The sequence below is a fragment of the Erythrolamprus reginae genome, chromosome 6 (assembly GCF_031021105.1).
Source record: "Erythrolamprus reginae isolate rEryReg1 chromosome 6, rEryReg1.hap1, whole genome shotgun sequence".
Lineage (NCBI taxonomy): Eukaryota > Metazoa > Chordata > Lepidosauria > Squamata > Dipsadidae > Erythrolamprus > Erythrolamprus reginae.
The window spans coordinates 74138531-74158180 of record NC_091955.1 but is presented as its reverse complement, the minus strand read 5'-3'; the positions used below and the strand labels follow the sequence as shown (position 1 = coordinate 74158180).

Genomic DNA, 19650 nt, shown 5'->3' with positions numbered 1-19650 from the left:
ACATTGTTTAGTCGACGGGACCTGGGTGCGGAGTGATGCCGGGGGTTGCGTGTGACTAGAGATGAGCTACTGCCCAGATGGGTAGGGGACGCAGTGGGGTAGTGAAAATGGAGCACCCAATTTGCACTGAAAGAAGTTGAAAGAAAATACAGGGTGTCCTGCATAAGCCATGCCCACAGTGTGGTAGTAAAAAGTTTTTCTGCCGTCAGTCTTCTATGTTTCTATGTTTCTATCTTGCCTCAATGCTGTCTCTTCTCCTTCGGAGAAATCTAGTTCACAGAATCATCACAGAAAACTGTCAGAACTCTCTCTTTATATTGAAGATTTCCAGGAAATTCCAAAGAGATGTAAGATCTGAGTCATTACTGCTTTCTTCGTTCTATGAATGTGATGCTTTAGCAATGGGAAGTTGAAACATTATATATCAGAGTTGGGCAGCCTTTGCAAATCAAGATCCAGGCTTAACAGAATTTGGGGGCAGGAATAGAGTGGCAGTGCATGTGTTGATAACACAAAATGAACTTAGTTTGAAAAATATTTTTCTGGCGAAGCTAAGATTATTTTTTAAAACATTAATATTACATTTTTGTCTGTATTGAACCTAAATGTATCTTCCCTGGATAAGGTCAATGGTTAATTTTAGAACTAACGGTTCACTGTTCACTTCAATAATATTTCAGAAGCCTGTTATCCTCCCCTATATGATTACATTTTGCAAAATATGGATCTTAGACAATGCAGTAATTTTCTGGTTTAGTTCATTCAGCCCAATTGCGTTTATGATCAATACCAGATTTAGTTAAGGTTTTCCACTTCTGGATGCTTGTATAACTCCTTGAACCCTTTGTTTTTAGAGGGATCTAATATATATATTTCCCAATTCCATTTCATTTTTAATATTTTGATTTCTACTCCAATTTTTTTTAAAGCGCTATTATGACTATGGAAAAGAGGAGGCATTTTATGATTGGTTGTTGGTGATTTGTGACTTCTGGCAATTTAATTTAGTACCTGAACCTCTCTAAAAACTCTGCCAATAATCCTCTCCCATTTTTGATGTTTTAACTGCATTACAATAAGCTAAATAACTTGCCTTTCTTTTTTTTAATAATATATTTTTTTTAGCTAAACAACTTGCCTTTCAAAACTTTTTTTCTCACCTATCTCTACAGAAATCTTCCTGCTCCATCTTCCTGATGAATTATCTGATCAGTTGGTATGTTGGTGATAAAAAAGGGTTTTTAAAAAATAGCTAGCATTAAACTTTCCCGTACTGTAATGCCGAAATGTTCCTTTATCTGATTGCTTGAAGGCAATGTATAACTTGTACTAAGAAATACAGTGAAACCTCGTCTTACAAACTTAATTGGTTCCGGGACAAGGTTTGTAAGGTGAAAAGTTTGTAGGATGAAACAATTTTCCCATAGGAATCAATGGAAAATTGATTAATGCGTGCAAGCCCAAAACTCACCCCTTTTGCCAGTCGAAGCATCCATTTTTGCGCTGCTGGGAATCCCCTGAGGCTCCCCTCCATGGGAAACCCCACCTCCGGACTTCCGTGTTTTTGTGATGCTGCGATTTCGCTGAGACTCCCCTCGCTGGGAAACCCCACCTCCGGACTTCCGTTGCCAGCGAAGCACCCGTGTTTGCTCTGCTGGGATTCCCCTGCAGCATTGCAAAAACACAGAAGTCCGGAGATGGTGTTTCCCATGGAAGGGAGCCTCAGGGGAATCCCAGCAGCACAAAAACGGGTGCTTCGCTGGCAACAGAAGTCCTGAGGCGGGGCATCCCAGTGGTAGTTGGGTTTGTAAGGTGAAAATAGTTTGGAAGAAGAGGCAAAAAAATCTTAAACCCTGGGTTTGTATCTCGAAAAGTTTGTATGACGAGGGGTTTGTAAGACGAGGTATCACTGTACTTCCCTTCCTGGGTATTGTCCAACTTTCCATTATAGTGCTGGCCCGGTGCTTGGGAGATCCAGCTTTTGTTCTCCTGCTTCAACATTTGGAAGTGCCAAAATTCAAAAGACCACTAGGTGATGGCAGAGTTGGACATTTTCTGTCTCTTGTCACAGTCACCCAGATTTTTGGTGCTTTGATGTATTTATTAATTATGCAATTGTTTATAAGCCAGTCATTTCCCAAGGGACATTTGTTATGCGGTTAAAAAAAGCCACAGTAATTAAAGGCCACTGAGAATCTAATTACAAAGGTTACCCAATGTCACGATTGTCCAGATGCTCTGTGAAATAAGAATGATAAAAACTAGGAATTATAGAAGGAAGGGGGAGAGAAAGTAAAAGAAAGTAGATTGAAGAAGAGAAGAGGAAGGGAAAGGAAGGTTAAGTGAAAAGACAATGGAAGTTCAGTCTGATAGACACTGATAGTAATCATTTAGATCAGTGTTTCCCAACCTTGGCAACTTGAAGATATTTGGACTTCAAATTATGAATGCTATTTAATCATTTGAATGCTGTCATTCATAATAAAGCCTACATCTTCCCTTCCCTGCATGTATAAATCAGCTCTAGTGTAGTGATGGGCGAACCCAACGGTGTTCGGGTTCGGCAAGTTCGGCCGAACCCGAACTCGAACCCGAACGGGGAATCCCTCCCATGAAGAGATTCCAGGGGCGGAGCTTTGACGTCACTGGCAGGTTGCTAAGGACGCCAAGGTGATCACTTCCTGGATTCCATGGAATCCAGGAACTGATCACCTTGGCATTCTTAGCAACCTGCCGGTGACGTCAAACCTCTGAACGCCAAACACGACCCCGAACTTTGCCCGAAGTTTGAAAAAAGTTCGGGTTCGGGTTCGGCATACTGAACACCGCAAAATTCGGTACGGACACAAGTTCAGATCAGCTTTTTTCCAGAAATATTACATCTTTTCCTTTTCTCTTAAATAACACTGTATTTATATGTATTTCTTGGTAGTTGTTTAAGGTATCTTGGCTTTCCTTGGTTTGTATATAAAAATAATAATACAGTAGTAATGTATATGTCCATTATCTTTGTTAATTCAGTCTTTTTTTAATTATTTATCTTACATTCCAAGTCACAATCTTCCCAATGGGCCCATTGATTTCTGTCATTCATTGCTGTTTTAATGAATGAAAGCTTCTGAATAACACATTTTAGGGAGGCAGAAATGATGCAATTTAGATTTTTAGCTTTAGTTGTACCCAGGGGTGGGCTACTGCCTGGACCCGGGGGGGGGAGGGGTTAGTGAAAATGGAGCTCCACCCCAGAGCACCCAATTTGCACTGAAAGAGAGGAAGTCCAAATATCTTCAAGTTGCCACGGTTGGGAAACACTGATTTAGATTGATGCCAAAGCAAGGAATTTTTGGTGGTTTTTTTTTGTTATGCCTTTTTTATGTCTGCAAGAAAAGAACCAGGCTCAAAGCCCATCAAAGGCTCCTCACATATTATCTTCTACGGAAGGAGTTTTGCCAGGCAATACACAATACTGTACAGGCAATAGTGATTTTATTCTTATCTGCTGTACACAACCGATTTATTTGTTTGTGAAATGGTCCATAATTTAAAATCAACTGATATTGAATAGGATTAGCAGGTAAATATTCTGAGATACAGTATACATTCTGCCCAGAGCAGGGAAGGATTAGTAGTAAGTAACAGCATCTTACAGCAATTATTTTTTTTGAGTTCTACCTCTAAACCCTAATGCCAGGGATGGAAATTATATAGAGTGGTTAATCTGCCCTTTGTACATTTATAGTCTTCAAATTGCTTCTTTACTCAGTGGGAGCCCAAAGTGCACATCTGGTGTATGGCATTTTGGTTTGCAGTGCTGCAGGCAAGGAAGATGCTTTTCCAAGGCAACATTACAGAGAGACATGAGACGCTGACTTGCAGTATATTTTTCATTAGACACAGTTGACTCTAGGGGCAGAAAATATGTGCGTATATGTATTATGTTGTATGTTCTGCCGCACGAATCCCAGCGACCAGTTAGGTCCCACAGAGTTGGCCTTCTCCGGGTCCCGTCGACTAAACAATGTCGTTTGGCGGGACCCAGGGGAAGAGCCTTCTCTGTGGCGGCCCCGACCCTCTGGAACCAGGCATGGGGGAACTGAGATACTCTTTTCCCCCTAGGCCTATACAATTTATGCATGGTATGTTTGTGTGTATGCTTGGTTTTAATAAGGGTTTTTAGTTATTTTAAATACATTTGTCATATGCTGTTTTATTATTGTTGTTAGCCGCCCCGAGTCTACGCAGAGGGGCGGCATACAAATCTAATAAATGAATGAATGAATGAATGAATGAATGAATGAATGAATGTTAGGAATATTGCATGCGTGTAAAGGTTGAGGTACACAAAAGAAGAACTAATAGACTATATACAGGTAATCCTCAATTTATGACCCCAGTGAACCCCAAAATTTATACTGCTCCATGTGATAATTGTTAAGTGAATTTTGCCCCATTTTATGGCTTTGTTAAGTGAAACAGTGCAGTTGTTAAATTAGTAACATGAGTGTTAACATATGTTAACTTCCCAAAGCTTTCCTTGTCAGAAGGTTGCAAAGGGTGATTACATGAGACAGTTGCCAGGCATCTGAATGTAAATTATGTAACCATGAGGATACTGCAATGGTCATAAGTGTGAAAAATGCCCATAAGTCTCTTTTTTCAGTGCTGTTGTAACTTTGAATAGTCACTATGTGAACTGTTGTAAGTCGAAGACTAACTGTAGTTAGGAAGAAGTGACAGAGTAGCTTACTGGAGAGATATACTGTACTGTATTTTTCAGAGTTTAAGACGTACCTTAGTTTTTGGGGAGGAAAATAGAGGAGAAAATCTGCTTACCAGATATTCATCTGGCTACCATCCTTACTCTGGTCAGCTTCAGCACAGTATTTTATCCCATGGTTAAGGTTTTTTTTTTTTTTAAACTTATTCAGAGCAAGTAACACTGAAAGAGCTTGCAAGCTGGTAAGAGCTGGGAACATTGTTAGCACCTGGTTAGGGCTGGAAAGAAACTTCTTCAGAGCAAGTTAGAGTAATGGAAAAAACCCTGCAAAGACTTAGGGCTTGAAAAACATTCTTCCAGAGAGTAACAAAGGAAGAGCCTGCAAGGTAAGAGCTGGTAAGATCGTTAGCAGCTAGTTAGGGCTGGAAAAAAAAAGCTTCGAAAAAAGCTACATTCAGAGTATAAGATGCACCCAAATTTTCAGCCACTTTTAGGGAGGAAAAAAGATGTGTCTTCTACTCTGAAAAATACAGTACTTTATTTGACTGAAAACCACTGGCTAAAATTTGATTTCAATGTTTTTGAACAGCTTTGTTGACTGATGTTTGTAATAAAACATCAATAAATATCTATGCAAGAATTTTCATTTCTGACTATAGTTGTACCTGTTGGACTATATCAAAGGGGGGACTTTTAAAATCAAAGAATGGCATACAAATCAAATAGATAGATAGATAGATAGATAGATAGATAGATAGATAGATAGATAGATAGATAGATAGATAGATAGAGCTTGTTAACCCATTTAAAAAAACACCTCACTCTGTCTGTGTCTCTGGGTGACATTGGTGAAGGCAGATCCGGAAAAAAAGTGGAGTTTCTAAAAACTATGGAACTCTATTTATCTTACATCTTCATCTTGTTTTCCCTATCGGTTGTATCAGGTCATACTGTTTAAAAGCATTATTACATTAGAAGGCTTTCTTCCCTCCAATACTGAACTATCACAAGAGGAGAGAAACAAGAAGTTCGTACAGCCTGTTCTTTGTGTTGGTTTGCAACAATAAAGGTTAAACTTTTTCCCCTTTGGTTATTGGTCATGGTAGTGAAGACGCTGGGGAAATTTCAAATTAATTTCAAATTAATTTCTGAACTTACCACAAACTGTTGAGAACAGGAAGTACAAAGTCTTCAGTGTCCAAAGGCACTATTATTATTCTTTAGTACGATCAATAGCTAAAGCAGAACATGAATATAGAAAAACTAGTAGTTGTTTACAGTACTACTACTTTATATTGAACTGCTGGAATTATCTGGGGGGGCCTTTAGTAGTGCCCCCTCTATAGCCTAATGAACGCAATTTAGCTGCCTTTTCGACTAAAAAAAAAAGCTGCACTAACTCTTTCTAATATTTGGCTTTTAAAATCTAATTTCAAGGTCTCCTTTAACCTTTCATCCCTTGTCTTACTTTCCATGGATACTTTAATAGCTATGTCTTTTTTTTCTTTTTTCTTTTATAAAAGAGGAAGTTCCAAAAAATTTAGAAACATAGCAAGCCAGTCAGTAAAAGTTCAGCTATTGGAATTCCAAGAGATTAAACAATTTCCCATAGGGATGCTAATGCTTATTTTAATTATAAATCTGTGAAAGGTTGAAGGACCATTTATAGACTTCCACCATACTATATGTAGTCATAATGCCACAGAAGGGGTGACATTCACTTTTTATTTGCATGGCTTTAATGATTGGTGGTATCTGCAAAAGTTTATAAGGGTTTATGTGAGAGATCTGGCTTTGGTCCTGGATATTTTCAGCCTATAGCCAGAGTATCATTAATGGATTAATATTAAATAATAAGTAAGTACTTTACTCTTAAATTAGCATATTTCATAGATATGTAATTACGAACATTGAATATAATATAAATATCTATAGATAAATGTTAGAAAAGAATATATAAAAATCTATATATGTTATTATGTAAAAATAATTCTTGTTATGTACCCCTCCTACTTTTTTTGTATCCCCATTCCCTTTCCCCATTCTTAATAAATTAATAAAGTATATTAAAAAATAATAATAAGTAAGTAAGTAAATAATAAATAAATAAATGAATAAATAAATAAATAAATAAGGGGCGTGCATAAGAGCACCAGTGTGCCTTTCATCCCCTGTTCTAATATAGGTCTCAAACACTAGTATCATGTATATAAACATTGTTATATCTTTGTATACTATCGATACGTACTTGGCAAAAATTAAAATAAAAAAGGTTTTTCCAGACAGAAAGGGAAGAGGTCCAAGTAGGGGTTCTTTGTCAATGTATGGCCTGCAGCTGTCTGATTATGACAAGATCTAAACCTTTGAGTCAGAATGGAAGATTGAAGATGAATAAGACAAGATCAACCGTTAAAATGCTAAGCACTTTCATGTATGGCAATTTGTTTGTTAGTCCTGGAAATAGTGAGGAGCAAAGGGAACAAAAAGGAAGTCCAAAAGGTGAACTGACAAATAGAGAGAGAACAATTTAAGTAGTTCTAAGACTCTTCAATAATTAAATACCAAGCATAGACTGTTACCTCTTTCTGAATTCAATGATGCTTTCCTTTTAAAATGCTCCTTCACCTACCAACCCAACTCCATCTTTGCAAAATAGGGGCATGCACTGAGCTTTTGAGGTCAGCTAATATAGAAGTTGGTTTCATATTGGGCCATATTGTGCTTTAACTAAGATTTGTGTAATGGGTCATAAGGGTATTATTCATATGTAATAATAATATGGCATAAACCAGTGTTTCTCAATTATTTTCTGTTACGCCTGCTCCCCCAGGAAGAAGTAAACATTTCACGTGCCCCCAACTCTCCGCCGGGAGATTGTTTGCAATATTCAGCACGTTTTCACTGAATAAACTAAAGCGGCTTATCAGCATGATTGGGGTGTAATATGTTTAAGTAATACCTTAATTTATTTGCCTTCATGCTGTCCGCTGCCAACATTTTTATAGATTCCATAAACATACCGGTCTTTCCTCGTCTCCCACAGTAGTCACAGTGAAGCCAAACCATACATACGCTTCCTCATATTTCCTCCTCTTAACTTTTGAGAGACGTGCGTTTGTCTCATTATCTCCATCTCTCTCCTCCTTTCTTTTCATCCCTGTTAAATATTTTCCATGATGTCTCTTAAGGGTTTGTTATCTGCACTTCATATCTCCTACTCTGTGCTGTGTGCTATTGTTTGGTGCAAAAAACCCCTCCACCCTGTGTTGTGGTTAGCTCTGGCCCAGCTCCTGCCCCAAGGACTATGGATGTGGGGGAGACATCCACATGCCGCAGGCCTGTTTTGCTCCCAGTGGAATCTGCTGATGAAGGCTCCTCTGACCAAGAAGACATGAGTGACAGGGAGGAGGAGAGTGTGGCAGACAGCTCAGAAGGAGATCAATTATCTAGCTCCTCCTTGGATTTGGAACAAGAGTTAATGATACAGCCACGCATGCGGAGAGCGATGCATAGGCAACAACAACTGAGAGATTATTATCAAAGAAAATGAGGCCACCTGTGGTTGGGTGGGGCTGTGGTAATTAGTGAGGCTGCTATAAATAGCAGCCTGTGGGTTTAGCCATTGTGGAGGATTATCTGATCTTTGTGTTTCGTGCCTGCCTTGCTGACTTCAACCTTTGTGTGCTGATTTTCCCCCGCTTTGAAACTAAACCAAAGTATTTCACTTTGTGAAAGAAGAAGGACTGTGAATTGCCTCACAGCTGGAAGCTAAGTATCTCAGAACTGATAAGGGACTTACCAGTTTGTTTGGAGACGAGTGCTCTTTGCTATACAAAAAGAGTGCTTAGTTTATTTGAATTTTTGGTATAAAGAACATTGTTTTGAATTTTCAAACGTGTGTGTGTCTCAAATTTGTATCTGTGAATTTTCAGGAGGATTCTACTAGAGAGCTCATCAAAACACCCTGTGGCCAAAAAAAGCACCAGAGTCACACGCCCCCCTGGCATTACTCCACGCCCTCCCAGGGGCCCCCACTCCACTATTTGACACGCCCCCCCTGGCATAAACCAAGTAGTTGGGAAAGCCCAAATCAGAGAAATCATGGGTCTTAATGCAGCCAAATACCTGATATGACCTGTAGACAATTATACTATCACATGTCAATCTTCTGCAACTGGGTGCACTCCAGATATACTGCATATAGTTGCCATTTGACCCCTTCTGTATCACTTAGTATTTGGAGAACACCAAGTTAAGGAAGTCTGGTTTTGGGTATGAACAGTTTGCCTTCTCACACAATTTAAACGGCTGGAACAGAATTTAATTGATTTGAAACCTTCCCCTCTCCCAATAAATCTGGACAATTGAAAGAGGCAATATTTCAGATTTTGAAATTCTTGCGGCAAGAGTTGACAAGCTACAACATCACCCTGCAAAGCCACATTAAGATTGATTGCAATGTCCTCCTGGCAAAATCTGTCTTGTTCCATCTTATTTAAGAAATGAAAAGTTGCACGAATCACAAACATCGACAAGATTGTTGCTTGTTTCAGGCAGGCAAGAAAGCAGGCTTTAGGTTTTGGGTAACCACCTTTAATACCAAATGGTAACATAGAGTGGTACCTCTACTTACGAACTTAATTCGTTCCGTGACCAGGTTCCTAATTAGAAAAGTTTGTAAGAAGAAACAAATTTTCCCATAGGAATCAATGTAAAAGCAAATAATGTGTGCAATTGGGGAAACCATGGGGAGGGTGGAGGCCCTGTTTCCTCCCAGGAGATTCCTAGAGAGGCCCCACAGATGCTTCTCTCCACCTTTTCCAGCCCTGTTTCCTCCTAGGAGATTCCTAGAGAGGCCCCACGGAGGCTTCTCCCTGCCTTTTCCGGTTACAGTTTTGGAGGCTCAAGTTTGTAAGTGGAAAATGGTTCTTGAGAAGAGGCAAAAAAATCTTGAACACCCGTTTTTTTCTAGAAATGTTCGTAAATAGAGGCATTTGCAGGTAGAGGTACCACTGTATTTGGTGGGTTCCAATGTACTGAATGTGTTATCTTGGGGTTTTTTCTCCCCCCCTCAGCTGCTAGTTGGGAAAAAAACTTCATGCTGTCTGAAGACATAAATATCTCTAGCTGTTTGAGTAACAGGCAAAGGCTACCTTTTTTTTTTGCCTCACACAGTTCAAAATGATCTTGTATTTCTTTGCTGCTTTTTCATTCTTCGGTTTGTAAAGATTTTGTGGTTCTTTCAGTTTTGATGCTAATTTGGAGGTGTCATTTTCAGATGATTTAGCTGTGTCATTCTGGAAGTGATTAACTATAAAGCAGCTTAATTTTCTTGGGTTGCCATTCAGTGAGGGGTTCTAAATCCCATTGCTACCAGTTCGTGCATGTGCTCATGTGCAATGGTTCTGCGCATGCGCAGAAACATCCAGGGTGGGTGGGCAAAGCCTCCCACTGCTGCCTCTACTAGTTCGTAGAACTGGACCATACTGGTAACAACCCAGTGCTGTTACCATTATTGGCAGGCACAGAAGTTTGCCTGCATTCTTTAAAAAAAAAAAACAGTTATAAAAAAAATTGTTTTAGAAAATCATTTGAAGAAGTGACATTAGAATATATTCTTAGTCTGCAAAATCCTTGACCTCGCACACTTCCATTAAAGCCTGCATTGGCTTCCGATTGGTTTCTGGACACAATTCAAAAGTGTTGGTGATCGGACCAGATTACTTTTGGCTTTCTCCAGGTCCCGCCAACCAGAAAATGTCGTCTGACGGGGCCTAGGGGAAGAGCCTTCTCTGTGGCGGCCCCAGCCCTCTGGAATCAGCTCCCTCTGGAGAGTTTGTAAAAAGAGTTTGTAAGAAGAAGCAATTTTTCCCATAGGAATCAATGTAAAAACAAATAATGTCTGCAATTGGGGAAACCACAGGGAGGGTGGGTCTTAAAGGTCTTGCAAATCAGTGCAATTTTATGGAAAGGAGATCACTAGAGCGTTCATTCTGTAGCTGGGAAACCTAAATGAAATTCTATTTGTTTGATTTTTTAAAAAAGTTTAATACACATCTTTAAACCGTTTGTCCTTAGTCTGGCACATTCCAGATGTTGTGGGATTGCAACACCAAAGATGCCTGGCGGATTTTTAGAAGTTGTAATCTCATTTGTTGTGGAGGATTTCTGGAAGTTGTAATCTCATTTGTTGTCAAAATGAAATGATTGGGGTATTATGTAATTGCTATGCATGAAAGACCTAAGAGTGAATGAATGAACATTGAAAGAAGTGAATGTCATATGTTGATTATAATACAGGGCAAAATTAGAGTGCATATAAACAAGAATTCAAAAGCTGTGCTATGGTTTATGCCGTTATCATCAACCCAAATTTAGAAATGCTTTTTGCTTTTATCTGTTCAATACTTCATCTCTGGATATAATGATTCCCAGAAATGGAACAATAATAGTTCTAAGACAACAATTCAGATTCTTTATTATTTGAGTATAATAAATTTATTGTCTTGTAAAAAAAACCCTGTTTTCATTGTATTTATTTATTTATTTGTTTGTTTAATTTGACTTCTATGCCGCTCAATCCTGAAGGACTCAAAAATGTCTTTTAAAAATAACATTCAACAGATTATTTTTCTTTCAAAGGACTGCTCTTTCTACATAGCTGCCTAACAAATAATTGTCTGAGATTAAATTAGAAATATCCAGCAGTTTGCTTTGGATGGCACATTTGATCTAACAGCATTTCTTGCTAAAAAACAGCCTAGGTCAAAACCAAAGGTTTTCTAAATACGAGTGTTGGTCACTCATGAGAGATGACATTGATCTAATGCCAAACTAAAATGAAATATATATTTATAATAAAGTGCTTTATATGTTTTTAGTGCTAAGCATAAAACATATCAGGAAAGATTTAATGAACTCAATCTGTATAGTCTGGAGGACAGAAGGGAAAGTGGGGACATGATCGAAACATTTAAATATGTTAAAGGGTTAAATAAGGTTCAGGAGGGAAGTGTTTTTAATAGGAAAGTGAACACAAGAACAAGGGGACACAATCTGAGGTTAGTTGGGGGAAAGATCAGAAGCAACATGAGAAAATATTATTTCACTGAAAGAGTAGTAGATGTTTGGAACAAACTTCTAGCAGCCGAGGTTGGTAAATCCACAGTACCTGAATTTAAACATGCCTGGGATAAACATATATCCATTGTAAGATAAAATACAGGAAATAGTATAAGGGCAGACTAGATGGACCATGAGGTCTTTTTCTGCCGTCAGTCTTCTATGTTTCTATGTTTCTAAATCTTGAAAACTTTAGTGCTAAATTTTATATTTTGTAAATATAAAATTTGTTTTGGATTTAAACAATTTTCCCCATTTAATGCAAATTTCCTTCTTCAGCTGATGAAGTACGTAATTGGTTTACGCACTGAACAATGCCATTGTATTATCCACTTGGTTTAATTTTAACATATTGCATGGTAAGCTTAAAGTATGTATGTATATTGGGTTGTTGTTAGCTGCTCTGAGTCCTCGGAGGGGCGGCAATCAAATCAAATCAAATCAAATCAAAACAAATCAAAACAAATCAAATCAAATCAAATCAAATCAATGTTCAACCCATCGCGACCCCATTGACAGTGTTCCTCTAGGCCTTCCTGTATATTGTATGTTAAAATAAATCATACCTTAATGTATGACCAGCCTGTGGTTATAATTCAAAAGTTGAGGTTGGACCTTAAGAAAACTCAGATCAGACAAAGGAAAGCATTCTTTCTCAGGGAAGGAGGTTGAGTCCAGATTTAAGCGGAAATGAATTCACATTGACATTTCTGTTTAAATACAAGTTAAAACTTGCCCAAGTCCTTAGGTGCCATGCCTCATAGTACATAATAATTCAGAAAAATCATAATTTATATAGTTACTATACCCCTCACATCTGATTTCTTTTTTGCTCATCGAATAAAAGAAATGTGACAGTTAATACAAAGTAAATTTATTTATTTATTTATTCATTCATTCATTCATTTATTTATTAGATTTGTATGCCGCCCATCTCCGTAGTAATTGTAAGTAACCAGAATCTGAATTAATAACAATTAATAATACCTGTTAATAACCTTTATCAAACTATTATACAAACTGAGTTAATTCAGGAACTCAAGTTATATTTTCTCAATCTTCTAGTAAGATTTACAATGACTTTTCATTTCCCACAAACTTCCATGAGCTGCCTTTCTTAAAAATATTAATCAAATCCAGCTTTATCACTTTGACCTTCCTTGGTCTGCTAGTACTGTTGTTTTTCTTCAGATCCTATAAATCTTTCACCTTTTACTATTAGATTAATAAAGTTGTCCTACCTTTAGGTTAACTCCTTCCTATCCTTAAGATGAGAAAGAAGATAAAATCTGTGCATTATTATATTTTCTGATGCCTTTGTCAGATTAAAGAATCTCATATTGTCTGATAACAGAAAGATGGTGTGAAATTGTAAAGAATGGCAGATGCGGTCTCTTTTACAAGAAATTTAATTTTACCTAGTTTCTGTTTGTTACCTATCGGTATTTTAATGTGTTGTGTAGAACAGAAAGTATCAGACAAATTGCTTCTTCAACTTTCCAAGAAATCTTTTCTTGGGTTCCTTCATTGTTCCAACCTTTTCATTCATTTAAAAAAAAAGAAATTGCATTGTGTCAAAATGGGCTCTCATTCCCCCCATCATATTTCTCTGAATTTCTTCTGGGATTTTTCCTAGTAATTGTCTTTGTAATAGCTGCTCGGGTCTTTGTGTTGAGTATTGAGAGCACAATTCTTTCTGTGAACTATTAGTTCACAGTGTTCTTACATTCTTCCCATTTCTATGAGCAGTAAGAAATTCCAGAGTTATAATACTTACCCACTTTGAGTTCCTGTCATTTTTGAGCAGATACTGTATACAGATTAAGCAGAGAAACAGAAGCACATACCATTGAAATACCAAAGCCCCAAATCTGCCATGTGAGATTGGTATACAGCTGTTATCACAAGATGCTCCCTAAGCCTAAAGTTTGTTCCTTAGCCAAGGTTTACATCAGTGTGCACCAGATGAGACCCAATTGAGAATGTTTGTTTCATGGAAGCCAGAGCAATTTGAGCAGAGGGAAAAGGCAAGGGAATCCATGTTGCTTAGCAATGACTTCATTAACCAAGATTTGAATAATTGTAATGCTCTAGAACTGTTTAGTGCGCGAATACCTGGTGTAATTAAACCAGTTGTATAAAATTATACAAAGTATACTGGCACAAATGATTACTATTCTCAATTAATTGATTATATCCTGTTCGGGAAGCCATGGTTCAAAACTCCAGTTCACGGATCTAAACCAGATCAATATAATTCAAGTTGGGATGTTAATTCACATGCTTCATCTTCAGTATTAGAACTTATAAACTTATATACTACTGAACAATGACAAGCCTTTGCCAGATTCATCCAAAACTCCAAGAAAATGTCAGGTTCAGAGAATACCCTATCAAACTAGACTCACTATTCTGGGTCTAGAAAGCTTACAACTATGACGCCTTAAACATTATTATTATTATTATTATTATTATTATTATTATTATTATTTATTAGATTAGTATGCCGCCCCTCTCCGGAGACTGGGAGCGGCTCACAACAACAAAACAGTACAAATCCAATAGTTAAAACAATTTAAAACCCTTAATATAAAAAACAATCATACATCTCATTCAAACCATACGTAAAGCGGAAACGGCCCAGGGGAATCAATTTCCCCATGCCTGACGGCAGTGGTGGGTTTTAAGGGATCTATGATAACATGATCTAAGTATTGCCCACAAAATCATATGCTGCAATGTCCTGCCTGTCAACGACTACCTCAGTTTCAACACAACAACACAAGAGCACACAACAGATACAAGCTTAACATTAACTGCTCCAAATTGGACTGTAAAAAACACGACTTTAGTAATAGAGTTGTCGAAGCGTGGGACTCATTACTGGACTCCATAGTATCTTCCCCCAACCCCCAACATTTTATCCTTAGACTATCCATGGTTGACCTCTCCAGATTCCTAAAAGGCATGCATAAGTGCACTAGGGTGCCTCTCATCCCCTGTCCTATTGTCTCTCCTATATCTCCTATCTCGTATCTACTATCCCTATATTTTTTCTTCTATTATCTTATTGATATATTTTACTCCTATATTTTCACTTCTATTCTTTGTCTAATATATTTACTCGAGTATATCCTCTATAACCTTCATTGTGTATTATTGTGCATTGGACAAAATAAAAAAATAAAATAAAAACATAGATATTTTTTTTACTACAAACCATCAGAAATAAACTTCAAATTGAGGAATGTCACGACTCAATTTGTACTGTAATATTTTTACTACAAAAAGAGCCAAGCATTTCAGAAGTTGGAAATTATAATTTTAGGGTCAACATTCTGGGAATCTTCCACATTCAAACCAGATGGGTAACTTAAAAGTAAGTTTATGTGGTGACTCTGATATAGAAAGTGACCACAAAGTGATGCTTTCCATTGTCCATTTGCAACCCTCTTTGCCCTTTGGTTCTTACTTCCTGGTACCTAATTATGTGGGGAATGCTATTTCAGTATTTAACATGAGGAAATGTTATAAAATTAGGCCTGTTTTCAAAGTATGGACATTGCTTTTATGTTTTTAAAGTTTTATGTTGCTTTATGGGGCCACATAAATAAGAAGAGCAAGACTTCCATCCGAAGATAATGAGCCTGTATTCTTCAGTAATGAATTGGGTAATTGTCACTGTGGGAAAAGAAAAATGTTTCATGTCTACTTATAATGCTTCATAAATTTTCTCCTAAGTGAAAAATTAATTGCCCCTGTCTGATTGAATATAGATACTATAACTGAAATATGCCATTATCGCCTTATAGGAGGGCATCCTTGGAAGTGTACAATTTTTCGATCTCTCTCCCCACCCCAATTCATGATATTTAACTGCAGGGAATAAACCCCACATTCAGGTACAGAATGTTACAGACAGCAAATAAACCAATGTTTCATTAATTTCTTTACAAACACAGTGTTTTTAGTCCAGGGAGACAGGGTTGTCCAGAGATACTTCTTTGATCATGTGGCCGAGATGCTGTTACTTTCTCACCAAAGTGGTACCTATTTATCTATTCATATTTGCATACTTTTGCATTGCTAGATTGCCAGGAGCTGCGGCAAGTAACAGGAGCTCACTCCATGGCACAGCACTGGGGTCTTGAACCCAGGCTATTAGCTTTCCATGTGACAAATTCAGTGTCTTTATCCGCTGAGCTATCACGCCTCTCTCCTGCATAGTATGATCTTATTAAACACTGTGCACCTATGTGGCTAAATATTTGCTTTGGTAAATAGTTATAGTTTATAGTTATAGTTTATTAGATTTGTATGCCGCCCCTCTCCGAAGACTCCTGGGAAGCCTCTAAATCTCTCTGAAATGATTAGAAGGCTTTTATCTCACGTTTGTTTGGTATGTTGTGTGATTTTGATAATCAGAATATTAAAACAAATGCTTAATTAGCAACACTTTAGCACCTAGACTTATATATCGCTTTTCAGTGCCAATCGGTTTACAGAGCCATCCTAGACTACTGCTCATCTGTCTGGAACCCATACCACATCTCAGACATCAACACCCTTGAAAATGTCCAAAGATATTTCCCCAGAAGAGCCCTTCACTCCTCCACTCGAAACAGAATATCCTACAAAAATAGACGAACAATCCTGGGCCTAGAATCCTAGAATTATGGCGCCTAAAACATGATTTGAGTATTGCCCACAAGATCATATGCTGCAATGTCCTACTGGTCAATGACTACTTCAGCTTCAACCGCAATAACACAAGAGCACGCAACAGATTCAAACTTAATACGAACCGCTCCAAACTTGACTGTAAAAAATATGATTTAAACAATCGAGTTATCGAAGCGTGGAACTCATTACCGGAATCAATTGTGTCAACCCCTAACCCCCAACATTTCTCCCTTGACTCTCCACGATTGACCTCTCCAGGTTCCTAAGAGGCCAGTAAGGGGCGTACCTAAGTGCACTGGTGTGCCTTTCATCCCCTGTCCAATTGTCTTTCCTTTCTTTCACCTATCTTATATATTCTCTTCCTTTCATATATCCTCTCTTCTAAGTTCACTTTCACCCTCTTTTACATGTCTATTTTTCTTCCTATGTATTTGTGTATTGGACAAATGAATAAATAAAAATAAATAAATAAATTGCCCCCAACGACCTGGATCCTCATTTTACCCACTTCAGAAGGATGGAAGGCTGAGTCAATCTTGAACCTGGTGAGATTCGATCTGCCAAACTGCTGGCAGCCGGTGATCAGCAGAACTGTACTCTAAGCACTGTGCCAGCTGAGCTCTTAATTAAGAGTAGATAAAACAACTCTGAACTCTGATATTTTAGAAATAGGGATACTATATCTCAAGATATGTGACTGATGGATGATGGATTGATTTGTTGACTATGTGCTGTCAAGTTAGTGTTAACACCTAGTAGCTATATGAACCTACAGCTTGAATTATGTGATCCATTGGGTTTTCGCATATAATATGTACTGCCAGGTTTTTTGGTATAAAATGTTGACAATATTGTAAACTGTTAAAACAATTTTTTTAAAAAAAACAAGGTATTATATTTTGGCATCTTCCTTTTCTAAGCCATTTGTATCACTGCAATATGAATAAATTATCCAAACCTATCGTACACATAGTTGCTAAAACTATCCCTTAGTGAGTTTTAAAGCTTTCCAACCTGGAAAAAAAAATTACTTCTACAGGAAAACTGGTTTTCTAAACAGCCCGGAATCTGTTGGAGTTGATGTGGGAACTCTAACAGAGTTAATGAATAAATAGATAAATGAGCCAGTACTGCAATAAATAAATGCTGCAAAATAAAAATTGCAGGAACAGTTCAACCTAGTGGCGCAATACATTTTATTAGTGATTCTACACCACTACATGCTACATTTTTTTTGCTGATAAGTGACTCAGTAGTGTCAACCCCTAACCCCCAACATTTTTCCCTTAGACTATCCACGATTGACCTCTCCAGGTTCCTTAGAGGTCAGTAAGGGGCGTGCATAAGTGCACCAGTGTGCCTTCCGTCCCCTGTCCAATTGTCTCTCCTTATCTCATTTATCTTTTCTTCCTTTCAAATTTGTTCATCTATACTTTTATATCTTTTCTTCTATTCGTTTCTTTAGTTATATTACTACATATCTATTCTCTTCAATGTGTATTATGTATTGGACTAAATAAATAAATAGATAAAAAGGAAGGGAGACTAGTATAGATCTATTTCGAGCTTATTATGTTCATACATACATACATACATACATACATACATACATACATACATACATACACACACACACACACACACACACGTAGATTTTCACTGGTACAGATATGATGGTCTTGGCATATTCGGGTTTCTTCCCATGTAGTATTTAACTGGCTGGAACAGACAAAGGGAAGGATAAAAACAGGAAAAAGCCATTTTAATTTGCACTTCAGATCACAGAGAAGGAGAGGAAGGTAGTCCTTTTTTACTTTTTGCATTTTGCATTTTTGGAATTCAAGGAGAAGGGAGAGATTTAACTGGCTGGAACAGACAAAGGGAAGGATAAAAACAGGAAAAAGCCATTTTAATTTGCACTTCAGATCACAGAGAAGGAGAGGAAGGTAGTGTCCCGCGCGCCTGACGGCGCGCGAATCATATAACTATAAACCAAAATCAGCAAAGTTTGGTAGCAATAGGGGTTGTGGATTTTATTGCTAAGTACTTGTATTTCAATACATTGTTAAGATGACTGGCTTGGTGCAGTGTAACACTTGTTTGGCTGTTGTCTTCCGTAGTACCTTGTGGAACTTGGGGTACTGCCCTCTTTGCATTAGGACATCTAGGTTAGATGGCGAGATCTCTAGATTGCAGTCCTTAGTTTGTAGCTTGCAGTCAGAAGTGGAAAGATTGTCCCAGCCACGTGCTGTAATGCAGCCATGTGTCCAGCCTCCACTTCCACAGCGCCACCCGAGGAGGAGGGCTGTGTGGACAACTGTCGGTTCAGGAAGATTGCGTGCAGTTGAGCAAAAACATAGTAATTTTGGTCTCTCTTTATCGAATTCCTATACTGTTCTTGCGGATTTAAATAGTAAGGATGTTGGAGATATTAGCAAGGCCCCTCAGGCAGAGAATGAGGGGATATTCAAAGGGGAAGTTGTTGTAAATGTCACCAAACCATCAAGTGCAGTTAGTAGAAATATAAAGAGGACACATTTTCTTGTGGGTGATTCGACTGTTAGAGGTGTTGATTTGGGACAGAGTAAGGACGTGGTGAAGGTGCTGAGGTGTCTCCCAGGGGCCACTGCCAGCAGGGACAGGAGGAGGATTACAAACATTGTCAAGGCTGTGAGTAAAGGCAATAACATTGATGTGGTGGTGCATCTTGGCACAAATGATTTGTCCCAGAGAAATGTCAATATAGTAAAAAGAGATTTTCAATGTCTAAGTGTGGAGCTGGGTAAAATAGCAGATTCAGTGACTTTCTCAGAGGTGTTACCGGTTTGTGGCCAAGAGGATAAAACAACGTGTATCATAGAGTTTAATGTGTGGTTAAAGCAGTGGTGTAAAGCCGAAGGTTTTGGCTATGTAAGTCATGATGTCAGTAGATGGTCTAATAGGGAGTTGTTTAAGAGGGATGGTTTGCATCCATCATACAGAGGTACCCAGGTACTCGGTGAGGAATTCAGAACTTTTTTGGACAGGCATTTAAACTAGGTAAAGGGGACAGAGATGTAACTGATGTGGGTGATTTCTGTCCCCGACCAATGAGGATAAAGCAGTTTTTGGAAGCTTATGAAAAGGGA

General features: G+C 38.0%; 1 protein-coding gene across 3 annotated transcripts in view; it reads left to right on the top strand.

Annotated features, from left to right (window-relative positions):
* CHST11 (carbohydrate sulfotransferase 11) overlaps window positions 1–19650 on the top strand; it is a 248841-nt gene that overhangs the window by 50055 nt on the left and 179136 nt on the right. The window contains exon 2 of one of the 3 annotated variants that reach the window (XM_070756297.1): window positions 1173–1216. The exons of the other annotated variants lie outside the window; for them this stretch is intronic. The gene's annotated coding sequence lies outside the window, so the exon portion shown is untranslated. The remainder of the gene's footprint in view (window positions 1–1172; window positions 1217–19650) is intronic. 3 annotated transcript variants of the gene reach the window in all.